The sequence below is a fragment of the Pezoporus flaviventris genome, unplaced genomic scaffold (assembly GCF_033815535.1).
Source record: "Pezoporus flaviventris isolate CSIRO_AGI_PZ_B2104156 unplaced genomic scaffold, CSIRO_AGI_Pfla_v1 ptg000003l, whole genome shotgun sequence".
NCBI classification, from domain to species: Eukaryota; Metazoa; Chordata; class Aves; order Psittaciformes; family Psittacidae; genus Pezoporus; species Pezoporus flaviventris.
The window spans coordinates 9857859-9874015 of NW_026892551.1; positions in this window are offsets into that span (position 1 = coordinate 9857859).

Below are 16157 nucleotides of genomic sequence, written 5' to 3' on the forward strand. Positions count from 1 at the left end.
AGGATCAAACCTTCTGGGAGTGTCACCTGACTGTGCTGCCTCCTATGGATGGCCTCCAAGAAGTGTGGAACCTTCCCATCAGAAATGGGAAAGATGAGACACCTCACTGAAAGCTGTGGGTTTTAGTTTCAGTTTCAAGTACTGAGTATGAGAACTGATTATCTTTACTATCTAAAGAAGAGCTTAGGGACTCAGCAAGAGGTCATGATGAGGGCACAAAAAATAAATGAATCTTGAGTCCAGTGATACAGAAAGAGAAAAATGCTTGGTTATAGAGATGTTTAATTGTTCTGGTTTTCTCTGGCTTCCCTCATCCAGGAATGAAAAACTGAACTTCTCAATTAGGCTGGCTACATGGACTTCATGAAGAGACCTGAACCTAGAAGGATCTATGGAAAAAGAACCATATTCCTAGTAAAGACACCCTGCATACCAGTGACAAACAGCTGGTTGTACTGACAGCAGAACTCTTCCACGGCAGAGTCGGGCAAACCAAGCTAATCTTGCATGGTCCTGATCTTACCACTGCTGGACTGAGCTGTATCAAAAAGCTGGGGATAGCTGCCTGTGTCTGAGAAAAAGGTAAGGCTGGAAGGTCCTGAAAGGATCCATGGATGAGCTCCTCTTCTCAAGCAACTCTGATTATAAATGAGGATGCAGGTAAGTAAGGCTCAGCTTACCACATGTTGTACTCGTACATTTGTTCAAACTGACAAGAAGGATGGCCAAGTTCATGAAACTGAAATTATTGAGTCTTGATTTGAATACATATGCTTTTTTTTTTTTTTTTTTTAAGACTCTTTGCTGTGGTTGTTTCCAGAGTGGGATAGATCATCTTTTTATTTTTTTTAATTCCAAACTAAACTTGAAAGATTTGGGACTGGTTTTGTAGATCCACTTCCTGAAGGACTGCTTTGAACCTGAGGTTCAGATAAAAAAGAAACAGATGTATCAGATAGTTTAAAAGGAGCACTCTTTGACACAGGATATATTATTACTCAGGCCACTGCAACCGCTTATTAATGTTACAATCAAAAGGACATCTCCAAAGTTACTGAAATGATCCTTTACAGAGGCTGGGAGGAAACTAGATGTCCCTACTGGACAGTATCTTCATCAGTCTGTCATCTGGAATGTATATTTATTATTCTAACAGGAGCAGGCAAAGGGATATGGAGGACAGAGTAAATGGTATCTCTCCAAAGTATCTCTTCTTATTTAATTGTTTTAAAACCCTATTTTAAAACACTCTCTCCATCTGAGTGTTGTGCTTGGAGAGATTCCAGGGCTTTCTAATGTTAGTAGAGAGCAAAAAGATTTTTTTGTACACATCTGCCTTTGAAAATTTTACAGTAATGGGTATTTGTGTTGATTCATTTTTGTACATACTTTCCCCTTAGGGAGAGCGCTGTATCTGGAAGCACATGTTAATTTAACCCTTGAAAAAGCTGCAGCAAAAATGGTTTGCCCCTATGGAAATCTGATAGTGATGGTGAAGAAACAAACTGTCAAAGATTGAGAGTATACTGTTGTTTCTGTCACCTACTTGCTTGTGTGGTGAGCATCAGTGCATATACATTTTTAGAAGCAGGAGCAGGTCTTAACATATAAGTAAAAAAAAACCCTTGCTATCCTGTGACTGCGATAAGCAGGATATTGGAAAGACTGGTGTCAACATTGCCACAGAAATGTGAACTCGTCACGAATGTCAGAAGCGTTCAGTTTTTTAAAGATCCTTCATTTTTAAATAGACTGCAAGACCGCCACAAAAGAAAGAAAAAGAGAGAACGCCAGAAGACTGCTGAGAAGTTGTTTTTACAAGAAAAAACCCTGAAGAGATTATTTTAAAGGGAGAAACAGAAAAGAAAAAAGGAATCAGAATACATAAACTTTCTTAATTTTTAATGCAGGCTTACTTAGTGTGGGAGAGAAAGTATAAGATGTGGCTAATGAGAAGACCCAGCATTTCCTATTAGCTAAATGTCTTCCTATTATTTATTTGTTATGAATACGGCTAATTGTGCCAGCTATGGGAACCTGCATTTAAAGAATATCCCTTGATCTTTAAATGCTAGCAAGATGAAGAGAGGGAGAGAGAATTAATGGTAGATACACTTTTAATGGTCATTTTTGCTGTAACATGTTTGGTGTGAGAGATGATTTACAAAGTAATAAGAAGGAATGTATCTGCCACCCTCAAGCCCAGCTCATAGTTTTTGCTGATGTCCAGAGTCTACATGTTTGCTTATGTTTGTTGACTCCACAGAAGCCGAGACTCTATTATCATGCTGTGACCATGCCTGGAAGGAGAATTGCATGATGGTGCATTCCCATCCCATGCCGGTCACAGCTGTTGAGATCCTTGAGCTGTCATAGGAGTGTTCAATTAGTGAGAAGCATGTGAGGTCAACTGACTGCTGCCTAAGCCAAGGTACTATTATCTATTCTAACAGGTCCCGACTGACTCTCTTTAAGCATGGCTGGGCTGCTTGCAGCTCTGGATCTTCAGACCTTCGGCTTCAGCCAGCATGCTATGAGTCATTGGGCTGCCTGGACACAAGCTGGAGGCTCAGCCTTATAAGCCTCGTTGTGTAAGAACTCTTCGTCTGAGCACCTGGCCAAAACTTGAGGTCTTGTAACTTGTTTCCATAAAAGAAAGAGATTGATGATGAAGTTAAGTTTTCCTTGATTAAACTGTAAGTCAATAAAGGACATAGACTCTTGTTTCCTTGACTACAAGAGGAATCAAACAAGAAATTATTTCTTCACTTCCAATTCCAAACCTATTTCAGCCAAACACATGACTGAAAACTATTCTTCCTTGCTTTTTGCTCTGCATTTTCTCTGTCAAGCTACCATTACATCTGATGATTTCTTTTTGCCTTCTTGGTGCTTTTTTTCCATACTACTGCCTGTACAAAGCTCTTCTATCAGTGTCTTTCACACTCTTGAGCAATTTTAGTGTTGTCTGTACCAGTGTTGGCAGCAGAAGACCCAGTTGTTTAAGCTGTGTGGGTCCATAAGGAATTTCTTACAACTGCTCTTAAAGAATGATGACAGTTATATGCTCCTGTTTTAATAAGACTTAATCCATCCCATACCAGTATATCTGCATAGGGATAATGGATTGCATACACTTATTATGGCAGGTGTCTCACCAATGGGGAAAGAACCAATAGAGCAGAAGTCTAGTTATACTTCTGTTTCCTCTCCTCCCCCTTTTTTTCTTTTTTTTTTAAATTATAGTGACATTTAAAATAAAAGTGAAGCAGCACAGGCCTTAGCCAGATCTTCTGTTCTATACTATGCTGTTTTAAAGAATTTGATCAGGACTTCCTTATGATCCTGTTTTCTATTCAGTGAGAACAATCGCTGCTACAAACAGTGGGATTGATCAGTTTTGTGATCCAGTGATAATGCACATCAAACTATTAAAAGACAGTATTAACATTAATATTTCTTAATATTAACATTCTTAAAAAGATTAATATCTTAAAGCTTCCTGCAATCCATAGGAATGTTCTATCACCCGCCATATCCATCATAGCATTGTGCATTTTTACTGTTCTACTTCAGCACACCAACTAGGTTGGCCAGAAATTCAGCTTGGTTTGCTTTCTTACCATTCAGCTAGCAAAGCAAACAGCTTTTCTGCTAGATGTGGCTTGTACTTAATTTTGGTACTTCTATTGGACACAGTTTTAAAACTTGCTGCACCATGATATGGAAGTTCCTCACCCCACCAATTTTGTGCATCAGTGCTGACATGACCATAATCTTTGGCCCTCATCATTCGAAGCAGAAACTTCCTTCTAACAGAGTTGAGATTCTCTTATAATAAACTTGCTTGTTACAATAAACTGTTCCTGTAAATGGTTTATAAAAAGCTTGGAAGTCTCTGTTTGTAAAGGCAAATTAAGGAAGGGCATTGCATACTTAGTTATATGTTTCAGTCAGACCAGGAGTATGGTAAACAGACAGAAATGAATTGATTTACAAAGAGGAAGAGATCCCTGGAAACAGAAAGGCTCAAAACCCTCTTCATAATGCCAATAGGCATTTCAGTAACGTTTGGAGAGGTCATGGAACCTCCAGCAGTGTGAGGTTTGAGGAAAGACTACTGGTCCTATCTTGGGTCAGTAAAATAACTCTCAGGGTCTCCAGGTGAGCTCTCAAGATCCTTTCCAGCTTTCTTGATGATTACAACAGGAATGAGGAGAAATATAATTAAATTCTCTTGTTCAGCCTGGAGAAGAGAAGGCTTCGGGAAGGCCTTATAACAGCCTTCCAATACCTTAAGGGGACATACAAGAAAGCTGGAGATGGACTTTATACAAGGACAAGGGGGAATGGCTTTAAACTGAAAACGGGTAGATTTAGATAAGGCATTGGGAAGATGTTCTTCACTGTGAGGGTGGTGAGGCACTGGAAGAGGTTGCCCAGAAAATTTTTGGCTGCCCCAACCCTGGAAGAGTTCAAGGCCAGGCTGGACAGGGCTTTGAGCAGCCTGGTCTAGTGGAGGGGCTGGAACTAAGTAGTCTTTAAGGTCCCTTCCAGTTCTAACCATTCTATGATTCTATGAAATAACACTGAAAAACAGAAAAGTTCAAGGCAGTTTTGTGTAGATTGCTACCTGTTGGAAAACATGGAAACCTTGGTCATATGCATATTGCCACATCATTTTCCCTCATTATGGTCTACATGTCCTATTGCTCAATGAGTCTCCATACTAGATTCCTCTGCAGTCTCCAAAAAACCCTTCTTAGCTGACTTTCATTTTCATAATGGCACACTGCCTTTTATTTAACATCAATTTTAAGTGCTTTGGCAACTTCATTCCGCATTTAATTTCTCGCAAGCCTAAAAAAAAACAGAAAATAAGCATTTTCAAAAGCATGTAAGAGGTGTTTTCTTCTCATGATGTGTGCTCAAGTTTTACTAAATGTGCATAGGAGTTTACAATGCAACACGTTTAAACTGGTGAATCAATAACCAAGTGGGAAAAGGGGGAAAAGGCAGCTGAATTCTTCTCCACTGAACAAAAGCAAATGTGTACCTATTGGTGGGTTAGGGAAACAACCTTAAGAACTGGAAAAGCTTCACCTCCTCATTGATTTCTGCCATTTTTCCATTTTTTTCCAAGTCCTTGTCAGAGGGTCAGAGAAGCAGAGCAGCTTCTTGCTGAGCTCACGCAGCTATTTTATTTTGGAAGTGCTGACCGAAATACCCTCAGGTGCATAGCTATGGTTGGAGAAATTGTGATTACTGTCCTGAGGACTTTCCATGGGAAAGCTAACTGTGGATTCTTAATGTGTACCAGATGGGACCACGGCTCTTACTTTTGCAAAGAAGTATTTAGAATTGTATTAGAATACTATTTAGTATTTACAAGAAGTATTACAAAAGTATGATAACCAGCAGATTAGTGCTAATATGAGTTTTATATGATTTAAAACTATTTACCACTGCCAGGAAGAACACGAATAGAAAGGCAATGAGTTTCTCAAGCCATGCCAAACAGGTTTTTACGATGCTGTATAAAATGTGAACTTAACCTTCTGAGCCTTTCTTCTTTAATATATTGCTTGTGTAAAGACCTGGAATAATGGTTCAGACACTGAATAGAGGTATAAGTGATTCACTTCAGCTGCCCTTACATTCTGTGTATAACTGAGATACCCACTTTCAATCCTCTCATCTCTCTTTACAGTGTACGGAGAGAAGCAGGCACTCAGACAAATCATAATGATTCATTTGATGCTTCTCTTAAGTACTCTGAGGTGAAATGGTCTCTGTTTGTGCCTGTTTCTTCTCATTGTCTATGAGGAGAGCCCGGACACCTAGGCAGCCATAAATGCCTAAACCTGGGGAAAAGTCTCACCCTATAGTCCTCTCTTTCCTGATAGAGTTGGAGCTATAAGAATTAATTTAACTTCCAGTTTCTCTTCTAGCTTCTCTGCTGAATGTGTTGATGGTATTTGTGATAACTGATGTTTGGCAAATAGAATCAAGAAATAGTATGAAAGCTATGAATTTTTTTAAGTCAAGGCCCTATCAACTCGCAGTAATAATTCCTGACCAAAAGTTACAGAAGTAGGCACCAAATCAACACAGCACTTAAGTACATTCTTAACTTTAAATATGAAATTAGCAGTATTAACAAGTTAAGCACTTGCTTAAGTGCTTTGGTGGATCTAAGCTCTCTTTTTTTAAACCAACATCTGCCTTCTTCTTGCCAATAGAGCTCAGACAGTAACGAAATATTCAGTTGGGATGTTCTACAAAGGAAAATCATGTCTTCTGTGACTGAAACAAAGCTTCCCTTTGGATTTTAATGAGAAACCTTGTTTTAAAATAATAGGAGGAAAAAAGATGAGGGAAATTTTCCCTTTCAGCTCTGTTCTGTAAAGCCATAAGTCAGTATTTTTATTAAAAGAAGACATGCTTCTTTTCTTCTTTCCCCCTTAACTTGTAAAATTTAAAGCAGTTTCACAAGGAAAATCTACAATTCTATTTGGCATGAAAAATGCTAGAGAAAAGTGCTAAATTGGCAATGAACGGAAATATTTGTACTTGTCAACTTTACTGATTGAATAATAGAGTATGAAGTCATAAACACTGTTCTGATAAAAAATCAGTTGACAAAAAATTTTTGCTTAAAGGAAAAAATGATTTCTGGTGGACACAACCCACCCAAACCTTTTTTAATATATATTTAACTTTTTTTGCTAGATATTTAGTAATGTTTCTTTCTCTTCTCTTATTTTTAGAGTTATACATATAGCATTTAATCTGAGGTTACACCACACAGTGTTCAAATTGATGTTTTACATGCACAAATTCAGGGAATCCATTTAATGTTCCTACATTAACTGAAACTCATATTGGAGATAGGTCTCTGAACTCTAAACTCAGTTTTTAAATTATTTACCTCAATCTTTTGAAAGTTGAAAGATCGGTTGGTTGCTGAAGACACTCTTGGCTTAATCTAAAATATCAATGACATCGAAGCTCTCCTATTGCCGTTCTAATATTTCTGCAAGGCCCAGATATGAAAGAACCCAGGTAATAACTGGAACACTCTTATCTCACCCATATATCTACCTGCACTTGTAATTGCTCCTATCCTTTAAAAAACAACAAAAAAAAACAAACCAAAAAACCAAAACAATTTGGTGGAAATTAAAGAATTTTGTAACCTGAAGGTTAACTTGGGCAATTCTTAATAGGGAAGGGCATCAAAGAGGCTTCATGCAATTTCAAAAATTATAGGGATGTTGTGGAAAATGCTCCATGAGCAGCCACTTTCCTTTATGTAGCATAAAGAATTTGGTTAAAGCACAACTGCCTACTACATCTGTGTCACAGAGGAATATAATATCCTCATGCACGTAAAAAAACAACTTGCCACTTGTATGAGAACTTTTAGAGAATTTCCTGACTTGTATAACCAAAAAACCCTAATCCACCATAGTGCAAAGTCAGTGTTTCATAGACAGAATAAGTATGTAGCATTGAAATTATTAGCAGAACACATATTAAGGAATTAACTGCCTGCCCTGATAGTTATAGGCAGCTTCAGCTTTAGCAGAAACAGCTTTCTGCATCGGCCTGGAATGCCTCAATGTGATGTATATGGTTTGATTCCCACAGCTGTATGGAGCTCTGGCAACTTTGCAGGGAATGCAGACTTCCACTTGGTTTCAGGATACTGAAGGACTCAGTTTAGAGGTGAATACAATGTATTTATTTTTACAGAAGGCACTATTCAACCCCTCCCCTTCCTTAAATTTATATCTCTCTATAGCATTCATCCATTTCAGTGAGATTTCATAAAAATACATTGAACCTAGCCTATACAGTCTCCTTCTGTTGACCCATTTCTGCTAGGGCAGCTACTATTGCTTTTTGTTGACTCTTTCTTCCTGAGGAATTTGTGAAATAAGATCCAGATGATAAATTCAAGTACTTTCCTTTATCCTCTTTATAGAATAAGACTCTGGTTCTACAGGCTCTTCATCTACGGTCACCTCCATAATATTGCCTCACTTGTAATTTCTTCTCATTCAAATTCATGTTGTTCTCAGGATGTGCCCAAGTCATATTAGAATACTATCTTTATTTCACTGAATCAAAATGTATCAACATGATTCAGAGGACAACTAATCCTTCTCAAAGTTATTGGGAAGAATGAGAGACTATTTATTTTCTCTGCTCCCTACTGCTACCAAACACCATTTGAATGTCAGCTTGCATGTGTAATAAATAATAAATATATTTATTTTAAATAAAAATTATTTGCCTTGATACTTAGTCACTGAATGAAACATTATCTTCCAAGTTCAAAAAGAGGTAGCTGTCAGAATCCACTGCTAAATGAACTACACGTTTAAAATATACATTTTAAAGGTGTTAATTATGGACCACATTTTGAAAACTGCTACTTGTGGTTTTTTAGGTACCTCCCTTTCTGGGAGATGACTGTTTGGACCTTACCAAGTATCGAGTGTCCATTCCTTTAACAGAATGGCCAGATCCAAAACCACTCTGACTGGCAGAATGTTCAAAGAGGAAGGCTTCGAAGTGTCCTGGAAGTAGGACTTTTGATCTAAGTCTAATGCCTAAGAGAAGGAACTAAAGGTAGAGACTTCCCCATACCATTGACACAACAAAGATACTTATTCCCTACAAGGCACTGGATTTTGGAACAGGGTGGAATGGGAATAAATTGACTACTCACTTATACTTTTGGAAAAAAAAAATACAGTACAGTCATTAATATTTGAATGTTCTACATTTTTCAAACAGTTTTATTCATTATTACTTGAAATGTATAGATGTTTTCACCTTTTGGCTGGTAAATTTGGAATAAAGCTATAATTATTTGAAGCTGAAGGAAAAAAATGGTAATGGTGTGGTTTATTTGGTGAAATTTATTCATATTTCCAAGGTATTTCAGTAAATCAGTGCTGTGTAAATTAGTATCACACATCTGCCTTTGAATGACATTCCATATTTTTATGACTGTCTCTGAAGTATTTTGCTTGTATTTCTAATCTAGCTATGTCTCCTTGCATTTAGAGAAATGCAGTTTTTGTAACTCTCTAGGAACTTGACTGAGTATTGATTTCCCCTCTGGAGAATTATTCACCAAAATTGAGAAATTACATTGCCAGAGGAATTATACCTACTATTAAATGGAACTATAGGTATATTATATATGTTAGAAGGAACGAGAAACATAAAGTAGTGCTGATAATTGCGGTAATGTAATTTTCCTTAATTGGAGTTATTATCCTACTCTTTATCTTGTCCCCTACCTGATGTAAAAGACACTTTTTCTCACCTTGTGCAAGACCAAGCAAAAATGATGGGCCTTATACACTCTTAGTTTTCCCCACTGCAAAGATTCTGTAAATTTCAACTCCACAGCACTGTAGCAAGATCTCAGGAAAGGGACCCGGCTGCTCAGGTTTCTCATGGCTCCTGAATGATGGAAGCATACTGCATCCCTGAAAACCAAAATCCCAGGAGACCAAATTAAGAGGCTACAGATTACAAGAAGTACTTACTATAATATCTTTTCCTGTTCAAATTGTTATTATTAATAGAATCTTGGATGAGCTATATGGCCCATTGTTGCTGCCAGTGAGTGCTGCTTGCCCTGGGTAGATGATAGGCTCTTAGTATCCTAAGTTCATCAATTCTTGTTGATTCAATAGGACCATCAGTCTCTGGAGCTTCAGATTTTGGGAGACTTTCACACTTCAGCTCTCAGCATATGTTTTTTCCTACCCTTCAGTCTCCTGTTTTCTGGGAGCCCTTTCTCCATCCACACCAGTAGCTACCTATACAACCCATTCATACAAACTCACACCAAAGGAGCTTTTACCACTAGTTCACCTGTAACTGAAGATAGCAATATGATTTAATTTCTCAGTACAAAACCTGAGAAATTAATAAGAAATGAGCATATTTTTTTTTCTGTTTGCCCCTAGGTAAAAAATACTGCAAAATCCTTTTCATTCATCAGCTGCCTATAGTGTTTGCTATCCCTATTTTTCTTGTTAAACATATACTTATTATCTGTGTATTGTTTGTGGTTTGATTCTGCTTAATTGAAGATGTCAGAGGGGATACTTGCCTATGGGAAAACCAGCAGAACGTACAGGATCAGGCAGTGTGTTTTGAAGTTAATACTACGAAATATACAGATACATAAAATAGGCACATTAATACACAATTATGTTGCAACCATGTAACCTTAACACCACGTTAATGTAAGTTTCTTACATTTAGTGTGCAATGTGTTTTAGAAAACATATGGCACATAATCCTCTCAAAATGGTTTTAGAAATGAAAAGGTGTCCTCTATGAGCCTCTGCCACTGGTGAGGGGAATGTTTTCTTATTTCTCTGGGTGCTGGAACCCCATGATGAGCAGATTTGCATAACAATTAACCCCTAAAAATAATTTATAACCTCCCAGATGAGAAATCAGCTTCAGGGTGGTTCAAAGGGGAGGCATTCTATATTACTATGACTGTATAAAGGAGGCATCCAAGCAGTGTAGGCAGTCCCTCAAAATGGGACATAATACTTCCTATGCACTATAGAGACTGCAAGGTGGTGTTTTGCTTCCATTTTTTCTGCAGAAGAATTAGAAGCATAAGAGAGAAAGACTTCCTTTAGCAGCAGAAATTCATCTATTCTAATAAAGTGTTTGAAAGATTAAACTCACCATTGTTTTTGTACTCATGCAAAAGTGCAAGAATCCCCTTATTCTTCACAGCCCTTCTGCCATGCTGAGGGAGGAGATGTTCTGTTTTCACTTACTGTCTCCCTGGCAATCTGGAGTGTGGACAAGGAAAAGGCTAGGGCAGGGAGAAGCCATGAATAGGAGAGTTTGTAATTTAGAGCTGCTTGTGGTTTCACACAACCAGGGCTAGTGCTAGGATAACACACTGCATCTGAAGTTAAAACCTCTCTCCCACAGAAAGAAATTAGTTTATTCAGTGAAATTTGTTCTGTCATGTACTCTGCTGTAGGGCTTTCCCTCACACCTTTCTCTTCATTTCTCAGAAGGCAAGATCCAATGTACATCGAAGCCAACAAACTGCTTTTCAGCTTTATTGGAGTATGTGCTCATTTATTTGTTTTGATAGATTTGGAGAGAGTTCATGCTGCTTTGCAAAGCATGCCCCAAAGATCTCACACACTAGTTAAGCTATTCCATACAAAGACACTCCCACTGCTGCTTCGCTCTGGTGTGACCATCAGTATCCGTTTATCCAGCTTGGCGTGAGAAGACATAGCTCTATTTTCAGTGTCTTGATGCTTGTCTCTTGCCACAGAACTTCTCAGAGAAGGAGAAACAGCGAATGGAGCTTCTTCCAAGGTACAAATGCACATCACAAACCAACAAATTTTGGCTTTAGTTTCTGTTTTTTGAACGTCACAACATTTTTCACATTGGCAGTAGAGGCATTACATAATTAAATTATTGTATTAGTTGTACAATATTGTATTAATGTACAATACATTATTGTAAATTACAACAATAGAAAACACTGCAAATCGCACAAGAAAGCCATGAGATTTCATACCCAGTTCTGTAATCTGAAGTAGTTCAGATAAGTTTTGACAAATCAGCCAACACATGGCTTAGCTAGCTAGGTTACACCATTTATGACGTTGAGGTTTACCCACTGAGCAGAATGTGAGCAACGGGAAAAGGTTTGTCCAGCATTCTGGCTGTTCAGATGGTCTGCATGCTGCTGTCAGAAAAGGGCTTACTGGTGTCCCCAAGAGCTTAATGTTTCTCAGAAGTGTTTTGTAATATTTTGACAATATTTTCTGTTTGTTGTTTATGTCCTTACCAAGCTGTGCTATTTTTTATATATTGTGTATATGTATTATGTATACATTAATATGCATAAATGCAGGCTTCTTTTTGGAAGTGTGGCCATTCTTAGTGCCATTAATGGTTTTGGTGGCAGCTCAAAACATACCATCGTGTAGAATATGGGTTGGAAGGGATCTTTAAAGATCACCTAAAACAGTCCCCTTGTGCTGAAAGATCTCCCCTTAGCAGAGACATCTTCCACTAGACCGGGTTGCTCAAAGCCCTGTCCAACCTGGCCTTGAACACTGCCAGGGATGGGGCAGCCACAGCTTCTCTGGGGAACCTATTCCAGTGCCTTACCATTCTTATCATTAAAAAAAACCCTTATGTCCGATCTAAATCTACCCTTTTCTAGTTAAAAACTGTTACTTCTTGTACTGTCATTACAGGCTTTGGACAGTACACGCCATCTTTCTTACAAGCCACCTTTATACATGGAAAGGTCACAATAAGGTCTTCCTGGAGCCTTCTATTCTCCAGGCTGAATAAGCTCAACTCTCTGGGGCTGTTCACTGAATTTCAACATCTGAAACCCAGTGCCATTGTCTATGAAGTTATCTTTATTTCTCTTCTCATTGGGGAGATATTTGACAAAATCAGTAACTTTTTAGCCAGAGAAAATTCGTTCTGAGTCAAATGAAAACCAAATCAGGTATTCATTACAGCCTTGTCTTGGTCTTATAATACAGGCATGTTCACCCATCTCAGTATTCTAACTGTTGAAGAACAAGAAAACACACAGGTATTTTCCAGCTCATATTTCATTTTCATCTTGTGAGTCAACCTTGTAAATTAGACTATGTCATATTTTATTTAGGTGAATAATACCACAGCTTCAAGACTGCTCCTGCCACAGGACAAGAAAAGCCCTGTTTAAGAAAAGTCCATTACATTCTAGTTCACCACTCTATTTGCTGCTGATTTGACTGGGTGAGTTTGGGGTTTAGGTGAGGAAGAAATAAATCCTTGCCTGTTTGAAAAATTGAAAATTGTATTGAAATGAGTGAACTGAAATTTTGAATGGATAATAATACAATTCAGATGAAGGGAAGCCTGACTGGGAGACCACGGCAGGAGACTGCAGAGTACCCTGTTCATCCCCTCCTTTTCAGGTTCCAAACATATTCTTAGTAGTGTAGATAACTGAAGAGAATGAAAATAATTAAATCTCATACTTCAAGGCTTAACCATTTGTCACCAGAGATCAAAAAGGATCTCCCATCATCATCATTGCACAATCTGGGGGGCTTGCTATCCTTGGTAGCACTGGGGCTTGGTCCTGAATAAAGGCAAGAATATTAGACCAGAGCTCTGATAAAACACTCCTAGGCACCTGGCCTAAGACTCATCCCTGGTTAAGGGGATAGATAAGGAAAGGATCTTGGACCAGCTTGGGATGTTGATGGTGTTTGTAGCCTAGACATGGTTAGCCATAAGGTTTACCCAGGTATACCTTAGCCGATGAGTTCTTCACGTCAGAAGTGTAGGATGTTGGTGGTGACCTGGTCTCCATACATGGTACATAGCTGAAGTTCTTTAGAAGAATGAATTATGATCTAAAACTTCTGTGGGTTTGTTTCATGAAATCTGGGTGAGCCTTGATACATATCAGTATGAAAGAGATTGTCATAATCAATCTAGTGATCTCCATTAACCTCCCTTTCTAGGACATGTATGAGACAATGTTATGCTTTCCTCTCACTACTTTCACCAATTTTTCTGAAGCAATGACAACTATATTTTAAAAACATAACCTCTGCCCCAAGCCCTGAGAGTCTGTTTAGAACGTGAAACCCCATTTCATTTTGAAGGGATTGAATAATGCCAGGTATAATTTGAAAGATTCCTAACTTCAGGCTGATCACAAAAGGGCACTTTCCAGTCCTTTTAATCTTTTTCTCCTAACACGTCTAATTAATTTAAAAGATTAATTCCTTCCTTTACACTGCCTCAGTTATTTAAGAAAACTGTTGCTTTTACAACCTTATATTCTGTTTATTCTCCCCTCTGCCCATTTCTCCAGCTCCTACTAGGTCTTACTGGACTCTCAGTGCAAGAAAGGAAGGACAGAAAAATGATTAATTAAAAGACAGAAAGATAATGAAAATTAATTCAAGCCTGGCGATACAATAACACCTCCTTTATCACAATACCTATTAAAATCTAGTTTAGGATACCAGTACTGGAATTTTTAATCACAGCGTACTTGGGTTGCAGGTGACTTCAAGTTTGGCATGCAGACTGCTGCTTTGCTTAATCCAGGAAGAAGCGTGGAATACATTAAAAGAAATAAGCTGAGGACAAACTGGAGAGTGTTCTTCTGGGAAGAAAGTACTTCTGTAGAGAATGTCTTATAAAACATAACACAGAAATGAGTTGTGCCATCCTGATGGCTTCTTAGAACTGAAAAAATTGACTGTACTGTCTACTTGAAACATTGTATGGATTTATGCTTGATATACATGACCAACACTTTAAACATTTATGAGACCATCCTGGCCACAGGATTAGACTTTCTACCAAAGCAACTAACATGAGAAAAGAGGGACCAGGAAGTTTTGTTTGCACTCTTACTAGCTGGAAAATAAGCTTAGGTTCTCAATAACCATGATTTCAGCATCTCTATACCAGCAAGAACATCCATCCAGTGCAGAACAACTGTGAGCTCAATCGTTTGTCCTATCAGCAGGGTAACAGTGCTCTACCTTTTGACACAGTAAAGACCTGGTCTGAATTAGAGATCTAATTTTTAGGTTAGCAAAGGCTGTGAGCAGTGCAGACAAGATTAATACCTCTTTACATACTACGTGCCATTTTAATAGCACCATCAAAGGAAACATCAATCCTAAGCCAGCTATAAAGTATTGCATTAAGCAGATAGAGACCTAGAAAGTATTATAATGAGGTTTGCATTTTGGTTTCTATTGCTGTACTGATTGTGACTGTTAATAGCTATCTGAAATTGATTTTAAGAAGAACATTTCTATGCTTCTCCCCAAGAGTGTTGTTAGAGAGGTTTCAGGTCAGCAACCCTGGAAGAGAAACCATAAACTTTGCTCAAGCACTTGAAATGAAATGTTTGTGTTCACTCAGCTAATAAACAGCTGAAGTGAGAGTCCTTAAAACAGTCTTCCTTTTCAGAGTGTATGGAAGGAAGAATAATGACACACACTTGAAGAAATGTAGCTCAGGAGACTTGAAATCATGCACATTTAGTGCTGATGATCTCGTCTGGATCACTGGGCAGCCGTTATGCTGGCTGGATACCATCAGTTCAGGGCCTCTTGAAGTGATGGGCAGATTAGCACTAAAAACAGATCCAAAAGCCTGAGCACCCCAGTCAGAGGTGGCTAGAAGAGCATTTTGGAAGGGATTAAGTGGCCCCTCGGATATGAATGGAACTTTCTGTGCGGCAGGAAAGGTGAGGATGCTCAGGTGAGAGCAGACACCTGAGCTGAGGCAGACTTGTCACCTCAGTCTTTGCTACAGCTGGTGAATCTGTAGCTGGAGAAAGCAGGGTGCTCCCGTATCTGCCTTGCTGTGAGATGGGTGCCTGGGCTGATGCATCTCTGCTGGCATACACAGAAACACAGTGCATGGCTTTCCAACCGTACTACACTGAGATCATCACCAGACCTCCTCCAGCCTCCCACAGAGCTGGATATGTGCAGCTGCACTGGAAAGCCTTTGACAGCTGCCACATAGAGGCAATGCCCTCCTCTTCATGCTTTCCCAGAGGCCTTAGAAAAACAGTGAGATCTGGCCCTGCATAGCACCTTGTCTATGCATGGCATAGCCTTGTCTGCTGGTTGAACTGGAGAGTGGGAAATGAGAATTTGGTCAAACTGAGCCTGTAAGTAGCAATACCTCCTTTCTCCATCACACGCTTCTATGGGGTTTCAAAGGTAAGCATGAATAATACCAGCTCATGCAGCATGTTATCATACATAGCTGAAGTACTGATCCAAATTAAAAACTACATGCCATTGTTCAATGTTTATAGGAAGATTTATACATGCAAAGCAGCTAGGTGGCAGCTGCTGAGATGGAGTTGGAAAAACGTGCTGTAGCTTGAATTTGGCTTAATACTCTGAAGCTATGAAGTAGACCTTCCAGCCTTCTCTTTTCCTAGATAATGGTCCTAATGTCTACCCAAACTCCATATCAATGTTATTTAGTAGGAAGGATCAGCTATCTGCTAATGGAAAGAAGAAATCTCAGTTCTTTAGTGTTTTTTGCAGGGGACTTGAAAT